The sequence below is a fragment of the Lynx canadensis genome, chromosome F2 (genome assembly GCF_007474595.2).
Source record: "Lynx canadensis isolate LIC74 chromosome F2, mLynCan4.pri.v2, whole genome shotgun sequence".
NCBI lineage: Eukaryota > Metazoa > Chordata > Mammalia > Carnivora > Felidae > Lynx > Lynx canadensis.
The window spans coordinates 61932206-61950798 of NC_044320.2; positions in this window are offsets into that span (position 1 = coordinate 61932206).

The window sequence follows — 18593 nt, forward strand, 5'->3', positions numbered from 1 at the left end:
TAACAAAGGACTCTAGCCAACCCATTTGCTTTGCAAATGTATATTAGGCTCATCATGTAAAGGAATTGGCCCAGTTTTGTAGAAACCATGTGGAGACACCATCAGGCAAAGGCAGTGTCATTTTTATTCCATACCATATACAGCACATTGCAGCGTCTTGGCACATAGTAGGCACTTGGAAAACATTTTTTTGAAGGATTAGTAGACTGATTCTAAAAAAAGAAAAATCAAGAAATAGGCTCTTGAATTCAATGTAACACCTTACAAGTTATCATTATTCCCGATATAATGTGGGAGATGGTGTCATAAGTGCATTTCTGGTCAATCAGTGACTTTTATCTTAAAAATTATTGGCAGCTTTGGCTAGCACGCGTTTCCTATTCTTTTAAATACTATTTATGCAAATACAATTATATATTTTATATGTTTGCTGCCTCATATGCTTACAGAGTGTTAAATTAAAAATATTTTAATGCTCAGCTTTTTGTTTATTATTTACTTTGTATATTCTGGTAAATTATATGAATTTCTTTTTTGCTTTTCTAAAGTAATAGAGTTTGTGTATAATTTCCTTTTTTATGTTCTTGCAGTTAATATATTCACTTAATATCTTACAACATTACAACAGGTATCTAACTTGTTGCCTAATATTTATTTAAAACTAGTTTTTTGTTTGGTTTTTTGAGAGAGAGATTAGAGAGGGAGAGGAAGAGGGAGAGGGAGAGGGAGGGGGAGAGGGAGAGGGAGAGAAAGAATCTTAAGCAGGCTCTATGCCCAGCATAGAACCTGACACAGGAATCAATCTCACAACCGTGAGATCATGGCCTGATCTGAAATCAAAAGTCGGACACTTAACTGACTGAACCAACCGGGTGCCCCCAAACTAGTTTTAATACTAGAACTCCAGGAACTTTTCTGAATCAAGTTTTGACATTAGTTTTTGGAAGTTTATTCATCAGAAAATAAAGATCAAATTGTCTTGCACATTGAAAAAAAAAAGCCATTTTTACCTCAAAGAAATTTCCTCAGACCTTCTAAAGCTTATATACACGCATACAGGCGACATCTTTTCATTTGTATGGGGTAGATATATATAACGGATGTTAGTTTTAGAATATTCTAAGCAGGTTGATATTTTACTTAAAGATGTATTTAAAATTGAAACTTAACAGTCCCTTCAGTTGATGTTTTTGGTAAATCAGATATAATGTTTCACTTCCTTGGTGCTAAATCCACTGACATGCATTATTTTGGACTCCACAAGACTGGGAAATGAAGTTCAGGTTGGAAAACAAGAAAGGCATTCATGGGATTTTTACTTTTTGGCTGAAGGTACCTGTATTTTTTTTCGAGTTTGAGGGTAAATAAATTGCTTAGAGGCTAATCTTAATCTCTCACTTTTACAGACAAATCAATGGGATTTAGTTGGAATGGTTCAAGACAATGCGTGTGTACAAGTGACTTAACAGGTGAAGAGAATAGAAAACAGCATCTGCTCTCAGCCAAGTTATTGCTTTTGTACTGCTGTATAAAGGCAAACAAAGATTGCTTACACAGCCTCATTTTGTATCCTGATAATCTCATGTCATATACAGATAATCCCCATTTACATTTTCACACATCTGTAAAAGAACATTTTAATAATCATGTCTTTTCTGTTGATTAGAACTGTCATGATTCAATAGCCTTGGGTTTTCTTAGCCTGGGAATGTACAAGATTAGGCAGGAATTACAGACAAAATTGAGGAAATTTTAACAATACATTATGGATAAACTTTACTTAGGAGTAAAGCACCAGGGATTTTTTTCTTCTCTCTCTCTCTCTTGCTGTTGTTGTTGTTGTTTGAGAGTGAAAGAAATGAGAAGATGAGGAAATGAAAAATTTAAGTGACTGCGTGTATTTCTCAAAATACCAGGGATGATAGAAAATAAGAGAAGATTTAGAAACATGGAGTAAAAATGATTCTCTTCCAGTTCATTGCTTCCGGTCTCTTTGGACTGTTTGTGGAAAATTCAGACCATTACACCATGAACATCTTATGTAGAAATAATTTTTGTTCACCCACATAGCTCACTGACAGGTATTAATGGAAGGGCAGAGACGGAACCACAGCTGAGTGGTGTTCAGGTATCTCAGGAAATGCTATCCACTGTTGAGTGATAGGGTATCTTCACCCTCACTTCTCAGAGTCCGGGTGTAGTTGCTGGTGCCAGGGGATTCCAGCTGTGATTTTAGAAGCTCTAAAATAGTGTCCCCAAGGAGCCAGTCCCAGGGGACTTTCTGTAAGGCAAGTATTCTAAAGGTATTGGTTTTGATGACCTCTGTTCCTTCAGAACAGGCTGGAGAGACGGCAGCAAACAATACAGACCAAAAATAAACAGATCCCTACCCTCATGGAGCTTACAGTAGGGGAGGGAGCATTGACGGGAAATACAATATAATAAATAAGGAAATTACACACGTTAAAATGGAACACGAAAAGGTAAAGAAAATTAGAGCAGGGTAAAGGGGAGAGGAAATGGTGGAGACCAGTCAGTCAGGTGTAATTTTTGGTAAGAGAGGCAGAGGAGGTAGGCCTTACTGATAAATCCTATTGAAGCCAAATCCTGAAGGAAGTGATAAAGGTGTGTTATGGAGAATTCAGGGGGAATCTCTCCAGGTGGATGGAACACCTACTGCAGAGGCCTGAATGAAGGAGCTTGCTTGTGTGTTGGGGAACCAGCAAAGAGTTCAGTGGCTGCTGTAGAGGGGATGAAGTGAGGAAAGTTGGAGGTGACGTCAGAGAGATAAAGGTGGGTGCCCTGGGGGGGAGCGGGGGGGGCCCGTGTCCTACAGAGTCTCATAGGCCATTATTGTAAAGCATTTGGCTTTTGTTCTCAGAAGAACGGAGAGTCCGAGAGTCTTGCAAGGCTGTAAGCAGATCCTGTCGTTTTGCATTCCTCTTGATGCCCACAAAAGAATGTTATGCCAAAATATTCTCTGGTAACCCGAAGGTACCTGGTGCAGGGTAGGTGCTCAGTAAATATTTGTTGAATGGATGAATGAGAAATAGAGACACGCCCGTGCCCAGGTTTTTGATCAGTCTGAGGATAAAGTGCCTCATCATGGGATCCGTGTGGTTTCTCTGCCCAGGGCTCTATGACTAATTAAGCTGTACATTTTCCATGGAAGTCCTCATGTGCCTCCTCTCACCCCACGGTGAATATGTTAAGGGTTTGGCAGCTGTTTCCTCTAGACCAGTGTACAATGACTTGAGAAGGATCCCAGAGCCACCTCTGCCTTTATGGCTGGTGTCCACGGCACGTAGGCAGGATTTCTCTTGCTAACTCTTCTCTGGCTGAGCGTCTGTTCATAGGTAGAGGTCCTGGAAGTGAGAACGTCATCTTTATGAAGCCCTTTCATTCACTTCCAACGTTTTCAGCACAGCCACGGGTTCTTCAAGGACAGCATTTCTTAGAGTGACTATTGAGCAAAGTATGAGCGTACTAGTCCTTTGCGGCCTCTCACTTCTCTGTCTATGTAGATGGCTCTATTGGACCCTCGCTAATTGTGTTTCTCTTCAGCGTCCGTGATAGATTTGCATTGGTGCATCTATATCAAATAATGTCTATGGATACCTTTATTTACAAGTTGGGCGCTGATATTTTTCTACTTTCTTTACCTTATCGGTCTTTCAAATGTTCTTTTTTTTAAATGTTTATTTATTTATGGGGGGGGGGGGGTAGAGGGAGAGGGGCTGAGAGAGGAAGAAAGAGAACCCTAAGTAGGCTCCGTGCCGTCATCCCAAAACCCCACACGGGGCTCGATCTCACAAACCGTGAGATCATGACCTGAGCCGAAATCAAGAGTAGCTCAACCAATGGAGCCACCCGGGCGCCCCTCAGACGTTCTTAAAAATAATTGTTGCTGGGGCACCTGGGTGTCTCAGTTCGTTGAGCATGCAACTTCAGCTCGGGTCAGGATCCCACCGTTGGTGAGGTTGAGCCCCGAGGGGGCTCGTCGCTGTCAGCACAGGGCTCACTTTGGATCCTCTGTGCCCCTCTCTCTCTGCCCCTCCCCCACTCATGCTCGCTCTCTCAAAAATACATACACATTTTTAAAAAAAAAGAAAAAGAAAAAGAATTGTTGTTAACCTTTATTTCCCTCAGGTCTATCAGGATATAATTTACATCGAATGAAATCCACAAATTGCTTTCCCTTCCATTTTAACTATGTTAAAGTGCACAAGCCAGTGTTTCTTAGTACGTTCACAATGTGTGTGACCATCACCACTATCTAATACTAACATATTATGGTCACCCAAAAAAGGACCACAGAACCGTTAGCAGTCATACCCAGTTCTTCCCTCTTCCAGCTGTTGGCAACCACTAACCTACCTTCTGTTTCTATGGATTTGCCTATTCTGGACATTTCATATACATAGAATCCTAGAGTATGTGACCTTTTGTGTTTATCCATTTAGCATAATATCTTCAAGGTTATCCGTGTTGTGGCATGTATTAGTACTTTCCTCCTTTTCATGGCCTGATTATGCTCCAATGGACGGGTATACCAACTCTTTATTCATTCATCAGTTGATGGATATTTGCATTACTTTTTACTTTTTTGGCTAACATAATGCTGCTATGAACATTCTCTTCCGAGTTTTATGTAAATGTGTTTTCATGTGTCTTGGATAGGAGTGCTGCCACTCTTAGGTATATGTTTATAGTTTTGTGTTTAATTTTTTGAAGAAAGACCAATCTATTATTCCACAGCAGCTGCACTGTTGTACATTCCCATCAGCAGTATATCGGGGTTCCAATTTCTCCACATCCTCATCAACCCGTTGTTTTTCCTTCTCTCTCTCTCTCTCTCTCTGTCTCTCTCTCTCTCTTTATTATAGCCACAGTCATGCTAGTGAAATGGTACATCATCATAGTTTTGGCTTTTATTTCCCCAGTGGCTAATGATGTTGAGCACTTTTTCATGAGCTTATTGGCCATTTGTGTATTTTCTCAGAGAAATGTCTACTCAGATTCATTGCCTTTTTGAAATTAGATTATTATCTTTTTATTATTGCATGGTAGCAGTTTTTTTACATAGTCTACATACAAGTCCCTTATCATATATATGATTTGCAAATATTTTCTCCTATTCTGTGAGTTATCTTTTCACTTTCTTGATGGTGTACTTTAAAATATAAATTTTTTTTAATGTTTATTTTTGAGAGAGAGAGAGACAGAGAGAGAGACAGGCAGAGTGCTAGCAGGGGAGGGGCAGAGAGAGAGGGACACAGAATCCAAAGCAGGCTCCAGGCTCTGAGCTGTCAGCACAGAGCACGATGTGGGGCTCGAACTCACAAACCGCTAGATCATGACCCTAGCTGAAGTCAGACGTTTAACTGACTGAGCCACCCAAGCGCCCTTAAATATAAAAGTTCTTCATTTTGATGAGGTCCAATTTATTTTTTCTGTAGTTGTTTGTCTGTTTGATATTGTGTCTAAGAAATCTCTGGTTAACCCAAGATCATGAAGGTTTATTCTTATTTTCTTTTTGAGTTTTATAGTTTTAGCTTTTACATTTGGCTCTTTGACTTAAGTTAATTTTAAGTTATGATGTGTGGTAGGGTTCTAAATTCATTCTTTTCCATGTGGATATCAGTTGTCTCAGCACCATTTATTGAAAAGACTGTTCTTTTCTCATTGAATTGTCTTTGCAGTCTTTAGAAATCATTTGACCATGGATGTGTGGGTTTATTTCTGGACTCTCAATGCTATTGCATTGACCTATATGCCTACTCTTTGCTAGTGCCCCTTTGTTTCAGTTCCTGTAGCTTCGCAGAGAGTTTTGAAATCAGGAAGTGTCAGTCCTCCAGTTTGGTTCTTTTCTTTCAAGATTGTTTTGGCTATTCTGGGTCACTTACATTTCCATATGATTTTAGGATCAGCTTGTCTATTTTGTAAAAAGGGCAGTTTTAATTTTGGCAGGGAATTCATTGAATGTGAAGATCAATTTGGGGAGTGCTACCGTTTTAACAATAATAAATCTTTCAATCTCTGAACATGGAATGTCTTTGCAGATGTCTAACTCTTTAATTTCTTCCAACAATCTTTTGCAGTTTTCAATAAATGAGATTTGCCTTCCTTGGTTAAATTTATTTCTAGATATTTTCTTGTTTCTTAATGCTGTTGTAAATGGAATGAGTTTCTTAATTTCATTTTCAGAATATGTGTAAATGTTATGGGTATAGTACAACCAATTTTGAGAAATGAATACACCTATATTGCTGTTCTTTGATAAATTAATGTAGCTAGAGATTAGGGTACGGCTCACTCTTCATTAGAATTTATCTAGATTATAAGAAAATCATAGTGATTTAATGGAAAAAGTACTTTTGAACTTTTGTCATGTCTGTCCCAGAGGAATTTTTTGTAAAATTTTTGTATAAGCTCTGTACTCTTTCACACCAACCGATAATTCAAAGAATGTCATGATTTGTAAGAAAATCACCTGGTTACAATAAGTTTGAGGCACTAGAGGGCTGGGAGTTGGAAATGAGGACTAGAAACACAGATTTTTTTTTTTTTAATTCAAAGATGTTTGTAAAATCAGCTGAGCCAATGCCACTTTACTACCCAGGAAGTTTCAGATGAGAGTTTCAGGTGAATCATGACTTGGAAAGACTAGTATAATTTGATGTGCTTATTCTGTTGAATGGCTGTTTAATATTGGGAAGTCAAATTTTAAAATATTCTCTGACTCTTAGGAGCATGTCTAGTGACCTCTAAAAAAAAAGTCTTTAAGAATGTGTCAGTTTGAAATTCGCTTTTAGTTATATCAGTAACAAAATGGGTAATAATTTGAGGTTCTCATTCAGGATAGACTGAGCAATAAGCAAATGAAAACTGTAGCCAGCAAAGATTTTTCTCTATAAAAAAATCTCCAGTCTCTAACCATATGCTCAGCTATGTAAACTGGAAAGGAGAAATTTAATGGCCATGGAAAGAAATTGGAGGAGGAACCAAAGCTTTTGACTTGCCTGCCAACAGATATACTTTTGTACTTATTTTGAGTCTATAGACTTTGGGACAGATGAGAAAAGGGAGCAAAAAATGTAGTAAAGGAAAGTTCACCATGGTTTACTGCCTAGAAGTTTCTGATTTTACAATATTTTTTTTGCCTAGGTCTTTATAGCAAACAGTTAACATTTGGAACTAAGCTTAGTTTGTTTTTATTATTATTAAAAAAACATATACACATGATTTAAAAATATTCAAACAGAAAAATAGATCAATCAAAAGCAAACCTTCCTTTTGCTGTAGACCTCCAGTCCCACTCCCCAGACATAACCCCTCGACTGGTTTTTATTTATCTTCAAAACATTCTCATGCATATATGTATACCTAACCTTGTTTGACCCAAACTACATGCACTATTATGGACTTTGGTTTTTTAACCAAACGGTCTATTTTGCTAGTTCCATGTCGACACATGAATGTGTATTTCATTATTTGTAGCCATTACAGACTATTCCATTGTTTGGGTGGACTATAATTTTTTAACCAGTCCCCTGTTGCTAAACATACAGATTCTCTTTTATCTTTATTTTTAATTACAAATGATTATTACATATCTTTGATGTAGGAGAGTGCGATTTAAAACATATTATCTTTTCGTGGGCTCTAAAAATTATTCTGTGCATTCTAAAGTGTTTTGTGTGCATTATCATTTGCACCATTTTACATGAACTGCCATTACTTAATAGATAGCATCTTAAGGCCAATTATGCGTGGAATTGAAAACAACTTGTACAGTTGAGAGTGTACATGATAGTTGTGATTTTGAGAGTGTAGCTTCTACATAGAAGCTTTATCCTGTCATACTACGAAACAACACGCTGTTCTGAGACGGCTGGCTGTCTCACAGCACAGATGCTAAGCAGAGTGGCTTAAAATATGTCCTCCTCTGCTGTTGCTCTTGCTTGTGTTTCCCTTCATCCTCATCCCTGGAGCCCCTCAGTATTGTGTCCCCGTCTGGAAACTGACATCCTACTGAGAGGTACTAGGAGAAGATCCACTTGAGTCTGAGCTTTTCTTTTCCTAAGCCTTTCTGCCCCAACACACACGTGCACACAGACCATTGGACCTATGCGGTAGATGGGACCAGCATCCAGAATTTTGTCTAGAACTAATATAATGACCTGGGGCAAGTTATCCAAAAGATGAAGCATGAACAAAAGGAGCTGTAGACTAGGGCTTCAGCAACATTCAAATAGGCATTTGCCAGAATGAGAAAGCACACGTCCACTCTGAGTAAAGGCACTGAGCTGTGAGGAGTCCATCAGATCAATGACTGCTCCCATGTCTTGCTCCATTTTTGGCTTCCTACTTGTCTCCACTTTTCCATCTGTTCAATGGATGCCTATTATTTTAAGGCTAATGAAGTCCCATCCTCTTCATGAAAATGTTCCCTTCTACTGAGATCCTTGGTGCACTCTCTTTCTCTGCATTCTGATGAAACCATTATTTATAGTAACAGTTCTCAACTTAAATGTTGTAATAAGATCAGGTATATGACGTTTGCATGTAAAAGCTATTTCCAGTAACTTTTATTGATATTTTTATGGATTAGAACAGATTGGTAGCTACCCCACCTGTCTCTTGCTTTATCTCATACTGTGCTCTTTACTACGCCACCCCTAAGTGTCCCACTTGAACCTGACCCCCTCCCAGCCACATTGATCTTCTATGCTTCTCATTAGCTTTGCTCCTTTCCACTGGTGTCTTGGAACAACCTGTCGTCTCTGTCTGGAACACTATTCCATCATCTTTTTCATTTTTAAAATCTATAATCAAGTATTGCTACTTCAAGGAAAACTTGACTGATATTCCTCACAAATGCCTCTAGTTTATGTCCTCACAGCACATCCTTTATAGCAGGGGCTTTCGCTAAAATTTTACATATAAGGTTATTTGATTAATAATGTCTGTCTCTTCCACTAGACAATAAACTCCATGAACACAGGGGCTTTGACTTTTTTCTTCTTCGTAATTTCTCTTGGAAAAATATTTGTTGAATAAATACATGAATTAATCGTCCACGTTATAATGCCATTGTTTTGTACTTGCCTTCCTTTGTTTTCTTAGGCAGGAAAGGAGGTGAATTTAAAGTGACCAAACTAGAATTAGACATTATCTGGGCTCATTTTTATCTAAGCCAAAGTCTGTCAGTTGAGAGTATGTTTTGCAGATAAGTCTTGCTGGAAATGTATTTTTAAAACACTGCTTTATACTATTAATTTGACAATTATGTATTCCCCTGATTATATAGTTCTCTACTCTTTTTCTGTCTAGATCATAAGCTGGCAAGACAGATAAATATAAAAATATTAGCATAGATATATAGATATATTCAGAATGCAATTATTCACAGACATATAGATACATGTGTATACATATACATATATATTTCCACAGCTACATCTAAAATACATGTACTCAATACATGCATGGTGTACTAGTTGAGTGTATGACTTAGGCAGCCCGAGTTGTACTTTGGCAATGGTGCCACTTAATGACTCGCAGTTACCTAACACAGGAAACTTAGTCCCTCAGAACCCTAATTTCTTCATTGTAGAAGAAAAATAATAGTATTACCCTGAGTGGGTTGCTGTGAGAATTAAATGATATTATTCACTGTAAAGGACGTAATGCCTATCATAATAATAATGCTGTTTTTTGAGTGTTTAATAATTCTTATCTATAATAACTAATGAATATATGGTCATCACCCTGACCTTTTTCAAATAATACAGGGTCAGGTCAGCAACCAAAAATATAGCAAAAAAATTGAGAATTTGGGGGGCCCCATTCTGGGAAATGACCTATAGTGATTACGTACTAAACATCACCACCATCTCAATAGAATTTCTGTGCTACTTGAGTTGAGTGAGGCTCCCAGTTTCTTTTTAAAGGTGTTGGAAACATTGCATTTAGTCATGTTCTTTTCCTTTAACAAAAATGTTGACAGAGAGAAGAGGACAATTGGCTAGAAGTAGGCAGTGTTTAAAATTGGCCGACTGCCTTGTTTTAAAGTGAAAAAAGAAACCAAACTGTAAACACCAGACTAGCACAGGCTTAAAGAATGATTTCACAAAAAAGAGAAATGCAGTTGCAAAAGAGGGTAAATGTTCTTATGGTTGGATATAAGACATCTATTAAGCTCCAAATGAGCTTTGTTTCTATTAATTCTCCTGGGACAAGCAGGAGTCTTGGTTCCTAGCAGTGACTCCTTCTGCAGAACTGGACGTGTATCTGGAGGAGGCTTGCAAGCCTTATCATAGCATACAAAGGGTGATTTTGCATGTGCCAGTTTACGTGATCAATTTATAATGGAGAAATAGTGAGCTATACAAGAGATATTCATGATTTGAAATGAAAAGCAAAGTTTGGATGTTTGATAACCACGAGTTTGCCACAACTCCAGAAGTTTGGTTTCCATTATATGGTAACATCCCCTTTTCTCATCCTGCCCTTGCGTCCCACCAACCACAGTACGGCAAGAAACGAAACAAAACAAAATCCCTTTTATACTTCGGGGAGTTGGAAGCTCCTTTCTATAAGGGATATATCCATAATCAATTAATTTGAAACAATTAAAAAATTATATTACTCTGGGGTGAGAAAATAACGAGGACAAAATTTGTCTAGAAGTTGAGTACTATATAATAAATTTTGTGTCTTATTTATAAGAAAACAGCTATTATCCAGGGGCGCCTGGGTGGCTCGGTCAGTTAAGCGTCTTACTTCAGCTCAGGTCATGATCTCACGGTCAGTGAGTTCGAGCCCCGCGTCGGGCTCTGTGCTGACCGCTCAGAGCCTGGAGCCTGTTTCAGATTCTGTGTCTCCCTCTCTTTCTGCCCCTCCTCTGTTCATGCTCTGTCTCTCTCTGTCTCAAAAATAAATAAACGTTAAAAAAAATTAAAAAAAAAAGAAAACAGCTATTATCCAGATTTAATTTATATATATGTTACACCCACCCACACACACACACACACACACACACATATGTATACACACACACCTATATAAACATAAACTCTTGTACATATACAATCCTTGTACACACTCACACAATCATTATGCTAAAATTATGCATGTGTATGTCAATAGATATCAGCTTATTATGTTAGAGTTTGCTTTGTATAGAATTTATAATAACAAACTATGTTTGCAGATAATAAGGATTACATCTGTCATTCCCAAAATTAATTTAAAAACCCAATTTGATAACAATTGGTTTATATTTGTGTTCACATCATCTAAATGATTGGAATTCTGCTCCTTTCCCCAGAGTAACAGGCAATTCAGAACCTATGCTAATTGAGTGCTGTGAGTCTTATGAAATATCAGTTTTATTATATAGATTGCTTTCCTCTGGGGCTTAAGTAGCACCACCAAATGCAAAATTCTGAACCACACATTGTTTAAGAAACTCTAACATCTCAAGTGAGTTAAGTAAGAGTAGTTAACTTTTTAAAAATGTGGGAAAATGAACATAAATGTCTTAAGAGTAAGGTCTTTCCTTTTCCTTTTAAAAAAGTTTTTTGGCACTGTTCTTTAATATGTTACAACATTTGGAGCAACCACAGAAACAGCTCTAGTCAGAAATTAAAGGTAAATCGAACATTTTTTTTATCATATAATATTAAGTATATATGACTTCTTTACAAAATGCTGCATATGTCTTATAGTCATGTAGTATGAGGTCTGTATTATTACACAGATGTTTTTCTCCTTCATCCTTGAATATTTACGACATTCGAAAAAGTGAAATGTCTTTGCATGTCTACATGATTAATGTTTTCTATATCCTATTAATATTTTTTCTGTATTCTGTTGATCAATGTGACAGGATGAGTTAGCCAATGGAGGCCCCCTAGAGACTATTTAGTCCAAACACCTCACCTTCTACAGAAGGGAATAGAAGCCTTAGGTTCTTTTAGTAAATTCAGAGTTGGTTCCCTTTTTCTTGTGAAATTCATATGTGGTTATGAGTTAAGTCAGAGAACTATCATTGTTTCTATTGATGATGGAGAAGTGACCTACCTAAGTCTCAGATGTTGAAGTAAAAGCTATGGTCGGGGACAAATAATTTGAAACGAAATATACATTTTTCCATTCATTCTTTAAAATTTTGTTTGAGATCAGTTGCATAGCATAATCAACTAGACCACATTCAGGGATATTCTCACTGGTTTTGGTGGGAAAATAAACCATCTGGCCAACACTAACAAAAGGAGAATGGTTTTCCAGTATGAAGTTTTTTGTTAGTTTGCTTGTTTTCAAGTAACAGTTACTGACTGGTAACTGAAGTGAAGAGGGGGTTTATTGAAAGAATGCTGTCATAGCTCATAGGATCAAAGGACTTGCTGAACACCCAAACTGTCAAGGGTAGCACTTGGGGCAATTCAGGAACCATCACTCTAAAGTTTTGCCGTTTAGGGATTCTCAGTTTCAAAGACCTCCCATTTTTCTGTGTCTTCATTTTAATGATCAATGCTCCAGGGAAAGAATCTGATTGATACAACCTAGAACATGTATTTACCCTCACATCACTTAGTTATGGCCAAGAGGAAGGTCAAGGGCACTGATATGATATCCACTCAAAGTCCACATTGCATATTTGGCCATTCCCAAAGAAAGAAATCTCTCAATCCACAAGCTGGAGATGCACCTGACTGGCATCTACTAAATCCCAAATGTGCTTGGAGATAATGTGAAAACAAATGACTGTGTAGGACACACACACGCAAACACACACACACACACACACACACACACACACACACACACATATTCTCATGCATGCCCATACACATCTGATTCCAGATTGCAGAAAACAGAGCATAGTTTTGGTTCAGAGTCATATTCTAAGGCAAAAAAAAAAAGGAGCTAATATTTATTAGGCGTTTACAACATGCTTAGCATAGTGCTAAGCACGACACGTGCATCATTTCATTTGATTCTCACAATTCCACTGAGATGGGTACCATTTTCATGCCCATTTTACAGGGGAGGAAGCTGAAATGTTAGAGAAGTTGTGTATCTTCAAGTCTGAATTAGCCAAGCGGTAGGAGTATGTATATCCATATTTAACTACAGAGCCCACAATTTTAAGGAGTCATTGACATTTCTCCAACATAAATAAATAAATAAATAAATAAATCCCACCCAAAATGCTTACCATGTTGAAATATAGTTATTTGTTTATAGCTTTTCTCTCCCCCTAATATTTGGGCAACTTGAGGGCAGGTTGTTTTACTTATATCTATATTTAGCACCTAGAAGAGTGTCTGATACATAGTAGGAATTGTAATTAGTGTGAATGAATAAAAGAATAAATCAGTGAACATTTGACCCAACCAGATACCAAGTTCCATTCTAATAATTCTCACAGTAGAATTAGCTAAACCTTATTGCTAGATGACATGTTGACTTAAAGAATCATTTTAGTCCTTACTAACTTCAGAACAGACAGTCCTAGCGAGAGTATATGGATATTCAAAGAAATATAATGCATATTGTGTCCCATCAGAAGGCTTATAATTATTCAGTGATAAAATTCATAAAAACAAATGGAAATATATGGTAAGCGTTAAAATTGTGATACTAGTAAGTGGACATCAATAATGTAATGGCTCAGAGGAGTGTGTTTTATCAGAAAATAGGGCTATTGGGAAAAGTGTCATGGGGGACATGGAACTCACCCGGGCATTGAACTTGTTGGACAGCTGGAGAGAAGACCTTCTAGGTGGAAAACAGCACTGACAACAGCACACCCTTAAGAAACTTTTGTAGCATTGATTTTTTTTTATTGTGGAAAAATACGCATTATAGAATTTGCCATTTTAACCATTTTAAAGTGTATAATTCAGCATCATCATGTATGCTCATGTTTTATGTTTGCGATATTTTTGGAAAGCAATGATCTGATTGATTCTAACTAGTTACCTGCTGGAAATTTTCTTTAGATTGATTATATGCCATCAGTCCCCCCAATCCCCTAACTCCAGCTCATTCCTGAAAAATTACATCATGATTTCCACAGACCTGGAATTGCAGAGCTGAAGTCTAGACGGTGAAGTCAAAAGATACAAGATAAATCATACCAGGGACACCTGGGTGGCTCAGTGGGTTAAATGTGTGACTTCAGCTCCGGTCATGATCTCACAGTTCGGGAGTTTGAGCCCCAAGTCAGGCTCTGTGCTGACAGCGCAGAGCCAGGGGCCTGCATTGGTTTCCATGTCTTCTCCTCTCTCTCTGCCCCTCCCCTGCTCTCTCTGTCTCTCTTTCTCTCTCAAAAATAAATGAGCATTAAGGAAAAAAAAAAAAAAAAGATAAACCATACCAAATGAGACAGCCGTGAAACCCTACTGGATAGGCAGACCAGAAACCAAAGTTTTAACAATAGCTCTGCTGTTAATGGGTGTGTTCTATTGCTTTTTGGGGGTAAACTTAGGCCAGTTATTTACATCTCTAAGATCCCTTACCAATAGCAAATCTAATGAATCCATATGTATTAAAATGGCTTGTGAAAAAATGTTCTGTGTTTTCTCTGAAATTGGGGAGTCATTTGGTCTTAGTATTAGATGCAAAGGTCAAATAGTTATCTAGTTCAGGTATGCACTGCCCTTGGAACAGTTATGCCACCAAGACTTTGCCTTTGGGCAACTATAACTTCAAAGTCAGGGCTACAGACACCTCTCCCACTAATGTTCAATTCAGAGTGGCATCTGTCTATTGAGACTTAGTAAATCAGCTAGCCAAAAGGAGGAAAATTCCAACTGTTCAAGATTTAATATAGCGAAATACTACAAAAATATTAGTGAAATTTATGCTGTGGCTATTCTAATGTACCAAATCATCATTATTATTATCAGGTGATTAATATTTCAGATAATCGTGCATGTATGCTCATGTAAAATAATGTATCGTTTCTTCTGGTATCCATACAAACCAATGACCACTTCAGATATTCTGTATTTTGATAGGCTTTTTTCCCTAGTCGATGACTCTAATGGGAAGAGGCCCTTAGGCACTTAGAACCATTTATTAAGAAACTCTCAAAATTAATTACAAAATAGTGAGTTTTTAAATGGTACCCAAGAGACACAGAAGACCTTTGATGATTTCAAAGGTACCAAACTTTCTTGAAAGCAGGAAATAGCTTGTAACTAGTTTAACATGGTAAACAAAATATACAAACAATTAAGATATACAACAACAAAAATAAATTTACTTCCTTTTCCTGGGTACTGGTAATTTTTTTTATTGTTGTTCCTTCTCCAAAGGAAATATGCCACAAATGAAGGATATTGACTTATAAAACACTTATTAAAACTCTGCAATAATATTCTACTTGGCAAACAGCTAAGATGACTCTAATGCCAAATTTATTAGACACTATGTTAAAAAACAAGGGATATTAAAAAATATTGGGCTCCAGAAAGCACATTAATTTGTGTATGTTTAAATACAAATATTAAGGTTGTTTATTTTAAAAATCCTGAGATATTTTTTAACGCAGGCATAGTTCTATCTCCCACATTTAGCTACTTAGTACTTTTGAGATAAGAACTGGGTTCCAGTTATTAGAATGAAATATGTTTATAACTTTTACTAGCCTAAAAAGCTCGAAATGGTTTAGAATAGGACTGTGTACCTATTTATTCCCAACTGGTGTTTCTTCTGATAATGCAAATAAATGCTATCAGGTACATATAGGAATTCCCTCATTAGTAAGCATCAAAGTTTTTTAAAAGCCATTTTTAGACCCAGGGCTCTCAGTGGCTCTTATGTTAGTGCTAAGAAGGAGAGATGAAAGGCCCCAAGACCAGTAATGTGAGACTGTTTCCTGAGTCTTTACTTCCTAGGGTTCTCTTTGCCTCCAGAGATTCTGCTCTAAATATACAGAAATGTCTTCTCCTTACTCTATTATTTTTATTTCCTTTTATTAGGAAAACAATAACATATTTAATTCAGAAAATGACTTTTAAGAAAATGTTTATTTTTGAGAGAGAGAGAGAGAGCCAGCACCAGCAGGGGAGGGGCAGAGCGGGAAGGGGACAGAGGATCTGAAGGGGGCTCCACGCTGATAGCAGAGAGCCCAGTGCGGGGCTCAAACTCAGGAATCGCGAGGTAATGACCTGAGGCAAAGTCTGATGCTTAATGGGCTGAACCACCCAGGTGCCCCCAGAAAATGACCTTTAAGGTACTCCACTGGGAAACATTTTGTCAAGAAGTATAAATCTCTGGTCATAAATTTATAGTGTGTGCAGCTGCCTTAACACTGATTAAGATTTCTATCTCTACACCTGTTTACATAAAATTATATGTATTCTCATTGATATTTTGCAATCACTTCAAGTTATTATTCTTGTTTTTAAGGGTTTGAGTGTGAATGTAAGGCATCAAGTTACTATATATATGTATGCACAGTAGTGCATATTACATCACTCAATGCAAAATGTAATTTTCATTAAGTACTAGCCTCTTCTCCTAATGTCAGAGTTTCCAAAGAGTTCCACTGCACAAGAGCTGCTGTTGGTATGTTTTGTGTTTGCCTGTATACGCACAAGAATTTTATTGTTCTATAAACAATAAAATCACCATCAGCACCGTGTTGCCAAGATATTGTTGCTTGGAGATTTTCATTTTCATTCTGAGGCCACCGCAGTTTTCAGCGCTAATATCTACATCATGGCAGAAACATTGCCAGCTCTATCCTGAAATGTTTTTATTAGCATTTTAATAAAATTAAAAAAATATTTCACTGAAGAAAGGCATATCTTTTCAGAGCAAAAGACTTCAGCTGCTCATCTATAGCAAGATGTTTGGGTAGACCATTTTTTTCATCTGTAACTCTTTTTTTTTTCCTTCTATGAAGTATGAAAGGGATCTTCTGTTTTGTTTTGTGGAATTTGTGTCCTTTCATCACTTTGGAAATAATAGGTGACCAATAAATATTTAAATAAATGGAGGAACAGATAGGATACAACTTTGTGAGTAATTTTTCCTTGCCTCTTCTGATTTCAAAATACTTTCATAAATATTTTCTGACTCTATAAATAGCATCTGTAATCTCCAGCAGATTTGGGGAAGTGTATTAGGTTGATGAATACTACCCCCGCCCCAGTTGTATTGAGAAATAATTGATATACATCATTGTTTAAGGCATGCAGCATGATGCTTTGATTTACATATATTGTGGAATGATTACCACAACAGGTTCAACTAGCATTCTTTTTCCTGTGTCCATACAATAAGGAAAGAAAGGAAAAATGGGAAAAATTACCCTTCTGATGATAACTTAGGATTTACTCTCCTCGCCACTTTCCTGGATCATAAAGCAGTATTGGCCACAGTCATCATACTATAAACTACATTCCTAGTCCTTATTTAAGTTACAGCTGGAAATTTGTACATTTTCACTATCTTTCTTCAATTCTCCTCCCCATTTTGAGTTACCTTTTGTGAGTAGTGTAAGATATGGGTCCAGTTTCATTCTTTACATGTGAACTTCCAGTTGTCACAGCACCATTTAGTGAAGAGATTGTCTTTTGTCCATTGAGTGTCTTTGGCTCCCTTGTCAAATACTAGTTGACCATATACACACTTGGGGTTATTTCTGGGCTCTTGATTTTGTTCCACTGGTTGTCTATTGTTATGCTAGAACCATACTGTTTTGATAACTACAGCTTTTAAATTTTTTTTCATTTTAATTCCAGTGAAGTTAAAATACAGTGTTCTATTAGTTTCAGGTATATAATATCATGATTCGACAATTCTGTGCATTACTCAGTGCTCCCTGTAATAAGTGTACTCTTTAACACCTGTCAGCTATTTCACCCATTTTTGCACCCACCTCCCCTGTGGTAGCCATCAGTTTGTTCTCTATACTTAAGAGTCTGTTTCTTGGGGGACGCCTGGGTGGCTCAGTCCATTAAGCGTCTGACTTTGGCTGAGGTCATGATCTCACAGCTTGTGGGTTCGAGCCCCATGTTGGGCTCTGCCGTCAGCTCAGAGCCTGCAACCCACTTTGGATTCTGTGCTCCCCCACCATTTCCCTATTCATGCTCTGTCTCTCTCTGTCTCAAAAATGAGTAAACATTTTTTTTAAATTTTAAAAAGAGTCTGTTTCTTGGTTTCTCTCTCTTTTGTTCCTTTGCTCATTTGTTTTGTTTCTTAAATTCCACAAGGTGAGTGCAATCATATGGTATTTGTCTTTCTCTGACTGACTTATTCCATTTAGCATTACTCTCTATCCCCATCCATGTTATCATAAATGGCAAGATTTCATTATTTTTATGTCTTAATAATATTCCATTATATATATAGTGAATCTTCTGTATCCATCTATAGACGGACACTTGGCTACTTCAAATGGCTATTGTAAGTAATTTTGCAATAAACATAAGAGTGTATAATCCTTTCAAATTAGGGGTTTTGTATTATTGGGTAAATACTAGTGTGCTTACTGGATTGTAGGGTAGTTCTATTTTGAATTTTTAAAAGAAAACCCCATATTGTTTTCCACAATGGCTGTGCCA